We start from the raw sequence: 11536 nt of genomic DNA on the forward strand, positions 1-11536 counted from the left end.
GAAATAGGCATAACGAGATCATCATCAAGTGCATCATCTTCCACAATTATATTTTCATGAGGCACAATAGTAATAGGAGCAGCATTATTTGGAGATATCTTTTTTCCTCTCTACCTTTTTCTTTTATTCTTCTTCACCACATCATGTGTGGGTTCAATCCTCTTTTTGGAGCTCCTTATTAATGAGATTGGTTGAATAGGAGGCTCTTCCTCATTAACTGATTCATCATAAGAAATAATAGGAGGGTATTGGGAAGTCTCTTCCCTTTCATTAGTATTCTCTTCATCTTCTATTTCTTTTCTTTTCTTTATGTAGTTGGAAATATAAGGATTTTCAATACAATTCACCGCACAATACATATAAATTTCCTCTAGATCAAATCCAAGAAGTTTATCACGAGCAAATACTGGAAGATAGTTATTTATACGTTTCATTTCTTCGTAACCCATAAGCAAACTAGGTTCATTATGATGTACAAGAGAAATCAAGTCCTCACAATTTTTGGAAACGATTAGATCATGAAACAATTTGCATTGGATGGTTAAATGACCACGTTCATTGCAAAGCTCACAAGTATGGCCAAGAAAAATTAAATTTTCAGCACAAACATCTAGCCTTTCTTGCAACAATTTAGTTTCTAAGTACTTATGCCTCTTGCAAAATCTATCTTCCCTAATTGGTGTGTACTTGCAAACCCAATGCAATCCACAAAAATTGACATGTTTATAGGAGACATTTTCATCATAACTAGTGCAATCATCATTAGTACTATGTATATTCAAGGAGTTCGGACTAACAACATTGCAATCATGCTCATTATTCAAAGATTTAGTGCCAAACATTTTAATGCATTCTTCTTCTAGCATTTGAGCACAATTTTCCTTTCCATCATACTCACGAAAGATATTAAAAAGATGAAGCGTACGAGGCAAACTTAATTGCATTATTTTATTTTATTTTTTAGTTTTCTTTTATAAACTAAACTAGTGATAAAACAAGAAACTAAAAGATTCGATTGCAAGATCTAAAGATATACCTTCAAGCTCTAACCTCCCCGGTAACGGCGCCAGAAAAGAGCTTCATGTCTACTACACAACCTTCATCTTATAGACGTTGTCGGGCCTCCAAGTGCAGCGGTTTGTAGGACAGCAGCAAATTTCCCTCAAGCGGATGACCTAAGGTTTATCAATCCGTAGGAGGCACAAATGAAGATGGTCTCTCTCAAGCAACCCTGCAACCAAATAACAAAGAGTCTCTTGTGTCCCCAACACACCCAATACAATGGTAAATTTTATAGGTGCACTAGTTCGGCGAAGAGATGGTGATAGAAGTGCAATATGGATGGTAGATATAAGTTTTTGTAATCTGAAAATATAAAACAGCAAGGTAACTAATGATAAAAGTGAGCACAAATAGTATTGCAATGCATTCAAACAAGGCCTAGGGTTCATACTTTCACTAGTGCAAGTCCTCTCAACAATAATAACATAATTGGATCACATAACTATCCCTCAACATGCAAAAAAGAGTCACTCCAAAGTCACTAATAGCGGAGAACAAACGAAGAGATTATGGTAGGGTACGAAACCACCTCAAAGTTATTCTTTCCAACCAATCTGTTGGGCTATTCCTATAAGTGTCACAAACAGCCCTAGAGTTCGTAGTAGAATAACACCTTAAGACACAAATCAAACAAAACCCTAATGTCACCTAGATACTCCGATGTCACCTCAGATTCATCTATTCAACCAACACATAGAACCTCAAAGAGTGCCCCAAAGTTTCTACCGAAGAGTCAAGACAAAAACGTGTGCCAACCCCTATGCATACGTTCATGGGCGTAACCCGCAAGTTGATCACCAAAACATACATCAAGTGGATCAATAGAATACCCCATTGTCTCCACGGGTATCCCATGCAAGACATACATCAAGTGTTCTCAAATCCTCAAAGATTCAATCTGATAAGATAACTTCAAAGGGAGACTCAATTCATTACAAGAGAGTAGAGGGGGAGAAACATCATAAGATCCAACTATAATAGCAAAGCTCACGATACATCAAGATCGTACCACCTCAAGAACACGAGAGAGAGATAGATCAAACACATAGCTACTGGTACATACCCTCAGCCCCAAGGGAGAACTACTCCCTCATCGTCATGGAGAGCACAGGGATGATGAAGATGGCCACCGGAGAGAGATTCCCCCTCCGACAGGGTGCTAGAACGGGTCTAGATTGGTTTTCGGTGGCTATGGAGGCCTCTAGCGGCGGAACTTCCGATCTATTGTGCTCCCCGAAGTTTTTAGGGTATATGGATATATATAGGAGGAAGAAATACATCAGGGGAGCCACGAGGGGCCCACGAGGGTGGAGGGCGCGACCAGGGGGGTGGGCGCACCCCCCTGCCTCGTGCTCTCCTCGTTGATCCCCTGACGTGCACTCCAAGTCTCCCATATTTCTTTCTTTCCAAAAATATCTTTTCCGAAGGTTTCATTCCATTTGGACTCCGTTTGATATTCCTTTTCCGCGAAACACCGAAACAAGGGAAAAACAGAAACTGGCACTAGGCTCTGGGTTAATAGGTTAGTCCCAAAAAATCATATAAAATAGCATATAAATGCATTTAAAATATTCAAGGTTGATAATATAATAGCATGGATAATAAAAAATTATAGATATGTTGGAGACGTATCATAGATCAATATACAATTTTTTTACCAGAGTGATAAAACAATTTTCATTTTTTATTCAAAGCGCACTGTCAAGAGGGCCCCATACCCCTCACCGTGTTAGGGACACAAAATCAACGAATATAACACCGATATGATGGAAACTAGGGTGGCAAGAGTGGAATAAAATACCAGGCATAAGGCTGAGCCTTCCATCCTTTACAAAGTATATATGTGCATTAATTAAATAAGAGATATTGTGATATCCCATGGTATCCATGTCCCAACATGGAACAACCTGCAACTAGCAATGCTATAAGAGGGGCTGATCAAAGCGGTAACATAGCCAAACAATGTTTTACAAGGAAGGGTGAAAAGGTTAGAGGCTACCATGGCAATTTGGGAGGCTTGATTAACAAGTGGTAGGTAGTGCGACATAGCGATAGCAGCAAGACAACTAGCATAGCAAAAATAGTAGTGAGATCCAAGGTGACGGTCATCTTGCCTGAAATCCCGCTAGGAAGTAGAACGAGACCTTGAAGAAGACGACCCCACGTAGTCGAACGAATCCTCATAATCGCAATGAAACAGGAACTATCAAGAAGGAGCATAACCGGAAAGAAGCAAACAACATGGTAAACACACAACACATAAACATGACATGATGCTCAACCAAATATGACGCATGACAAGGCTACATGATGCTACTCATGGCAAGAGATGATGCATACTAGAGCAACACATCAAAGCAAGTTTAAATGAGGTAGGGAACAACATATAGCAATTCTGGTAAGTCCCCATATGCAAATTTAAAAAATGGTTCAGATCTGATTAAAACACAATGTTGAAGTTGTTAAACATCAAGTTAAAATGCACTAAGACGATCTACACGGTTTTCTAGTCAAGTTACATATAAAGTTCGTTTAATTCGGAGCCACGGCCTTGAAGATATGAGCAAAACAAGTTACACATGGCATTGATGCAAATGCAAGCAAAACAACATCACAAACACACCAAAACATTGATGCAACAAGGTAACATTAAACTACATATAAAACTAAGCAAGTTTCATATAGAGCATGCTCATAACGGAGCAACGGTTCAACACATACGCTCAAAACAAGTTTTAAACACAATCTGCCCAAAATAGCAAGTAAGCACTTTGCAAGCAAGGAAAAAACATGCTACAGGAATCATATGGACACAAACTTGACATGCACTCAATGTACAAATTACATGCTTCAAAAATCACTAGCAAAAGGGCCCGTGCGTTGCAACGGGAGGAAATAAATCACATGCCCATGTGTTGTAGGTCAAGTTGAAACAAAAGGTGCTAGAAAGATTGTAAAGATAAAATACAGAAGATTTAAGTTGAACGAAAATCTTGTTACAGAAAAAAAGAGTTGGACGGAAATCTCGGATAAGTAGATGTTTACCTTTTCTCATAGATTTTTTCGAAAAAGGGCGCTTTATTACGTATGAGATTTAAGCATCACTTTTTCTCATAGCTAGTAAAGAGAATGCAATCGTACTTGTTCCTGCTTGTACTATGGGTTTTACTTCTTCGTTGCATCTCATCATGGCAAGCCGCTGCCGTCCGCCATGATCACCACGGCTTTGGTCACTACTTGTCACCACCATCATACATACATGCCCAACTCTTTGCTTGTCATCAAGAGTCAAGCCGCTGCTTGTCATCAAGATTTTATGTCTAGCTTTTGGCCGCTACACTGGCTGCTTCCATATTCTCTCAAGGCAATGTTTATATTATGTTAATCTCGTATCCTAGCACCTAGCTAGCCACCAACTATATAGGTTGATGTTTCAGACAACTTGAGAACGTATGAATTGGTGAGAATTGGGTTAAATTGTCGGAGGTGGAACTATTCAAAAAAAATATCCACGAATAATCACATCAGTGTGCTTTCCCTCTTGGCTACTGACTTAGCACACAACACCTGAGGTTATCATCCTTTTCGGGGGGGTGCTTGTGCGAGAACTGGAAACATGACTTGCGGGCCAGGTCCAGCAATGTAGCTACAGGCAGAAAAAACACATAACGATCAGCGCTGGCTCCTAATAAAATGGGCTGGCCCATACCTAGCAATTGATCCGTGGAAACCAAGCACACGACCTATGAAGTCCCATGCCAAGCGATCGATAGGTGGAATCAGACAATCGTTTGATGATCAAACGTAGGAAACGAACTGTAAGATTAGTACCACCTCGGATATAGAAAATAATATAGGTGAAAAAACTAAAAGCGTAAATTCACGGTAAGAAACGTATTGTGACGGTGAACCCACGGAGTCGATCCATTCCGTTGCAACGGGAAAACACAACGTCCAAGTGTGAGAACAAATATGATAAAGACAGAAGTACCTCAGGAATTCTTGAGCCAAATCTTCGCAAGCCTATTTTTCAACATGGCATTGTCTTGTGATTTGGGTCCGGTGTTCATCCGAGGTGATGTTATCATCGCAACCGGAGAACAACACATATGCAGAGTGATATAGTTAGTGATGCTACCAAGATTCGTCATTACAACAACTTTCTCGTTTCCCAATTAAACCTAGGCATATTATCTCACCCTTAACTCACATTTTCCGGCACCCACACCTGCTTCCTCTCCTTGTCCCCGTCATAGCTCGGCCTCGTCGTTGCCGTCTTTGGCCTCGAGCTCGGCACGGCTTCCTTCCAAATTGACTTGCACCCCCCAAAAATTCAGTTGACTTGCAAATAGCCCGCGCAAAACTATTTTGGGACACTTATCACAATGAGTGTTGAGTGCATGCAGGTTTTGACCGTCTAATCACTATCAGCATCTGCTTCCTCTTTCCACTATTTTCCATTTATTGTCAAGTTCATCTCTACCCACATGGTCATCTTGGTTCTTTCGTGCCTCTTTGATCACCCCAACTATATGTTGGCCGCACCGTTAGAAAGTAAATTTGAAACAATACATAGAAGGCATACTTGTCCAAAAATGACCCTTTAATAAAGTGACTATGTGACCTGCATATCGTTGCTGTCGGGTTATGTTCAGGGGCAGAATTTCAAGTGACTAAGTGATGGTGTTCAATCTTCATGGTTGTAAGCTCAAATATGAAAAGAGCTTAAATATACGAAGTAGTGTGCTGTTCTCACAAATTAAATCTATTGCTAGTTGCTTAGCCATGAATGGCAATAAAAGTAGTTTCTCAACTCCCTAATTACAGTTGACACATCAAATACCATTTAATAATGTGCACAGTAAAACAACTTCTAAATCTGGACATACTCCTTTGAGTATTTTTAACTGGACACAATAGATAATGTGCGTTAATGGTTGTAAGTTCCTACCAATACTTTTTTGACAAAACCTATGCTTATATATAAATACTGGATTACTTAACGAAGTCATTTGCATACACACCATACTAACCACCCAGGTTTCCGAAATACCTAACACTCTAGCGAGGAAACAAGATCATGAGCTACACAAATTGCTACTTCTCTCAACTTTGAAGCACACACACGACTCACACATACTCTTAATCATCCTAGACTCAGCAAAGGTCATAGATGAGGTCAACATATCCTGATAGTTAGAGTTGACAGAATTGATAACTACAATATTTCGACAGCATTAGGAGAGGTTGCATTAAACCCTCCAAGAAAGCTGCAAATTCAGCTTCCTATGCTGTTTCAGATATTCAATATACACGTAGCAGATAAAATAATTATACCGCGCAGATTTTGGGCAATAATAACTGCTGTAGCAACCCTAGTATTAGGGATAAAAGATGCATCAATATTCACCTTAGTCGTACCTTTATCAGGGCTTCTACAAGGATTAGCATTGGAGATTCTGTCTTGTTTAGCAAAGGATTACAGATTGCAGAAATATGCCTGCAACGATTTCTTTCCCTTTTCCCTTAGGATCATCCTTTTGTAGTTCTCCATTAATCATCTTCACACAATTAACCAAGAACTCAACCAATTTTTATGAGTTGACCTTAAGGCTTAATGTTTCTCTACATTGGTTGTCCTAAATCTATCACACATTTGTGCATGATAGAAAATATGTCACACTGAATTTCTTCTGAACTTCTTCTGAGATGTAACAACACAAGCAGTAAAAACAAGTAAGCAAACCTACCAATCGAGCTTTGAATGAATTTGTAAAATAAATGCACAATCCATGTTGCATCCACACCAATTAATAAATTCAGACTCAAGTTTGTATAGCCACATCAATTTGAAAAATCGAGAGGAAAATCCAAAGCTGCAAAATCCACTGCCGCAAATTTTAAGAATTTTATAGTAATATCTCTCTCTCAAATAGTTATTTTATCAAACCAGAGATGATTAAGAACTTGCAGATTTCCCGTTACTAAGTTCTGTTTGGTGCTTGCATTGCTGTAACAGCCAACCTAATTTATTTTTTGACAAATCCCACAACCATGTCAACATCCAGCAGTGGCACCGAGAGCACAAAAGTATAAAATTGTACCCCTAAGATAGCTGAAACTAAATTAGAAAGTGTGCAATTCGACGAGACACTCTCACCATCTGAGGAAATTGATGTAGCTAGTGTCATTGTCGAGGGTGAAGGACACGTCTGTATTCCTATCCATCTTGCCAGTCACCATCCCAACGAGCCTGGCCAGTAGACCACCCAACCTGGATAGCCATGTCAGAAGCCAATCTCGATGTACACAAAGCCGAGAGATGCATATAGTGGGCACTCACCTTGGCTGTCTCGACGCGAGTCATCCTTCTCGTCAGTGCCAGATAGCGCCACAACAACGATCTGCTTCATGGTGATGAAAGAGGGTGAAGATCACCACCGCAAGGAGGCCAGCCGCTTGGGTGGGAATCTATAGCGGGGTGGCGGCGATGTTCGCCGCGGGAGCCAGGCGGATGGTTTCAACAGGTGCCACTGCCAATGTAATTAGAACACTTGTAGTCTTTCAGTGAGCAAAGTGCAGATTACATGAAGCAAAGATGGATGGCAATTATGCTTCGTGTATGGGAAGAATACAACCATCGGCTATAGTAGAGGGAGGAGACTGGATGCGACTTAAATCTCTCACCTCTTCAAATATGTCAACTGGAGTATTTCTCAACAATCCCTTGGATCTTCTCCGAAGTGAAGATTGACGCACTGGTATCAAAATCAGCACTCTCCAACTGCCTCTGCAATTGCGTTGACAACAAAGTCGAGATAAGCATTACGCATTGCTTCTTCTGCTCATAAACACTTAGCAAAAATTTAGTTGTGTATGTTTCAGTGAGAGGGGGCAAGCATAGAGTACATCATTCTCAAGTATGACAAATTGGCTCTCAGAATTGTGTTTTCTAATTTGAACTAACAACTCCAATTTTTGTAACAACAATCAAAACGATGTAATTAACATCTTCAATACAGTTAAGTTTGATGCTTCGAAAGAGGCACTATAAAAACATTTTTCTTCATCTGTGGTTGTAATTCCTATTGAGTGTGCATTTTCTTGCCAAATTCTAGAGGCTCTAGCTCGGCTTCATCAATAGCCATCTCTTCTCTATCAAATTAAATAGAAAAAAAATCAGAACATGCTTTTAGACAACAGTTCAAGTCAACTCTGCAAACCACAAAGTATTATTGCTAGAGAGCAGGTAATTATGGCTGTATATTCATTTTACTTGTTCAGTTCTATGGCCGGCGCATTAACTAACAACTCTTTTCCTTGAAAATAAATAAATAAAAGAGCACACCACTACACATATCAGCGTGGACTATATTGAAACATGTATAGCAAGAATGAGCTACCTACAAATGGTCGTGAAACAAAGCAAAAATGTTGCTGCAGTGCACTGAGTCTTTTTAGCAAACACATGGCATGCACCTAGCGGGTTGGTGGTTGAAGTCGATGGGGGCAGAGCAGCACTGAACTGCACGCAGCCTGGGCAACGACCATCGAACTGCTCCGTCAATCTGTGCGTGATGGAAGGAGTAGGTGCTTCGGCCAGGTGAAGAAGAGCGCCGGGGAGGAGAGCAACCAGCTCTCGTCGGCTCACCTGTGATTGAGAGGCGAGGCAGACGGTTTGGAACTGTCTTTTGCCGTCGCCGGAGCACTGGACGTCGGCTAAGAGAGGAGGGAGGGTGAGTAGCATCACTGGAAAAGGAACACGCGGGGGCTGGGCTGATGGTGGTGGACGACGACGTCGAGTCGCGGCGAGAGAGGAGGATTGGGGGAAGGTGCGGCTCGTGCATCAATTGTCGCTGGTGGTGAAAAGCCGCAGGGGTGGGGAAAGCACACAGCGGAGGGGCATTGGCGGTGCGCGGCGGCGTGTCGGGGGCCGGCTGCGACGACGCATGGCGGGGGCCGGCGGCGTGCGACAGCGTGGAGATACGCTGGAGGTGGAGATGGAAGGCAAGGTCATCATGCAGATTTTTTTCTTTTCTCTCGCCAGTACCGTACCGGTTCCATTGACTTATTAGGGGGACTGTGGGTTGGATACCTAAAACACCAGGGACTTTTTTATAAAAACATCGCGACGGTGAACCCGGGGACTCAATCCATGCTTTATTATTAGGGAGAGATTAAGGTTCAGGTTCATAGGCATCAGGATTAATCCAACATGATCAATGCAAAAAGCAACTCAATAACATAGATTATGACTTAGTGAAAAACATGGCATACATGAGCAGAAATAACATGTTGACATGTTGGAGGCATGAAACAATGGCGATAAAGTGCAAGAACATAACAAGCAAAAGCATGGCATCAAAGTACAAGTTAAACATGGCAAAACATGATTACTAAGCTTCTCCATATGAGCCCTAAATCAAAGGCAATCAACAAGACAAGATGCAACATGATATAAGCTGATTCTCAGACTATCTAGGAATGCAAATAATAACATTATGATGCTGACTTTGGAGGCACATAACAGAAAGCATAGCAACTTAAGTAATCATGCAAAAGACATGGGCATGTAATAGACATGATATACTTCAACTTAGTCCAAGGTCACAAGTTCATATGAAGCATGGAGTAATTACTATGATGCTTGCAAAAAAGGAACATGGTGTTAACACTAGTAGAAAAAGGACCTAATGTGAGACACATTAGTCCCGGTTTGATTTTGGCCCGGTACTAATGGTACCATTAGTGCCGGTTCGAACGGCTATGCATTAATGTCGGTTCATGTTGCACCTTTAGTACTGGTTCGTGCCACGAACCGGTACTAAAGGGGTGGTGGCAGGCTGGCGTCAGGCTGGGGCCCCACGATCACCTTTAGTACCGGTTCATGGCACAAACCGGTATTAAAGGGCTAACCTTTAGTACCGGTTCGTGCCATGAACCGGGACTAAAGGGGTCTGACCTATAGTCCCGGTTGGAGAAACAAACCGGGACTATAGGGCAATTTTCAAACTCTACCCCCCTAGTGTATCGCCATTTCAGTTTTGAAAAAATCAAAAGAAAATGATAAAAACTTCAAAAAATAAAATCCTTCCAAAGGTAGTTATATTACTACATCTACTAGTTAGGAAAATTTGAAAAATGATATTTGGACATGTTTTGCAAAAAGTGTAGGGAAAATGTAAAACGGCTATAACTTTTGCATATGGCCTGTTTGCAATTTTTTAGAATCCTCAAATTCCAAAAGGAAAAAAAGATATGCTCAAATTTCAGTTTTTTTTAAATTTTGGTTAAATCTGGTCAAACTACTTATTCAAGAAGTATTAATGTTACTACATAATTATTCAAGAATATTAGTGTTACTAAATAATTATTTCAATTTTCTAAATTTTGGTCAAATCTGGTGAAACTATGGTCAAACTGTGGTCAAACTATGGTCAAACTTATTCAAGAAATATTAGTGTTACTAAATAATTACATTTTTTTAGAATAATAGTTTCAAACTCAAATGGTGAAAGGTGTGACCTAATGCTCAAGCTAAACTGTTGAGGGTTAATAGGATTGACAGCTTACATTTGTCAGGAAAACAACAAGTGCAGACTTGGAAAGTAGGGGGGATAGAACTCCAAAGTTAAGCGTGCTCAGGCTGGGGGAGTGAGAGGATGGGTGACCGGCCAGGAAGTTAGACGATTTCGAATGATTGATCCACACTTGAGCAGTTAAGAGGGGTGATTAGAGACTAAATCATCAAATAATTCAAAAAAAAATAAAAATCGAAAAAATTCAATTTTCCCCAAAATTTTCAAAAAAAATTCAAAAAAATACCTTTAGTATCAGTTGGTAACACCAACCGGTACTAAAGGTCCCCCATACCACGGCTCGAGCTCACGCCACGTGGTGGGCCCTTTAGCACCGGTTCGTGTTGAACCGGTACTAAAGGGGGGGCCTTTAGTGCCCACACTTTAGTGCCGGTTACCGAACCGGCACTAAAGGGCCTTACGAACCGGTGCTATTGCCCGGTTCTGCACTAGTGTAACAGGATGTCAGATTTAGCATGATGGCAACTTGAGAGTAAGAAAGAGTCAAGCTACACCAAGTTATATGGCAACCAAGGGCATTGCATCAAAGTACACATAACAAGGAGCAAATAACATCAAGGAGTCATATACATATGACTCATGTACTAGTGGGAACCATCACGACAAGTTTGCATGTTGTAACAATTTCAGCAAGTGTAAAACAGCAACAACATAGCATGTTTGAAAGCTTGGAACAGAGGTCATATGAGGTCCAAAATTAACAAACTTAGCATGTGGAAAAGTAATCATAGCATACTTCAAATCATGTAACTGGAGCATCTCCAAAAGAGGCATAGATGGTAGCATCAAATGAACATGGCATCACAATGTAACAGTTACAGACTTAGCAAAAATCACGAAGTCTCAGAAATCAACAACATCAAGTAGCACACTTC

This window comes from Triticum urartu, chromosome 5, assembly GCF_003073215.2.
Source record: "Triticum urartu cultivar G1812 chromosome 5, Tu2.1, whole genome shotgun sequence".
Lineage (NCBI taxonomy): Eukaryota > Viridiplantae > Streptophyta > Magnoliopsida > Poales > Poaceae > Triticum > Triticum urartu.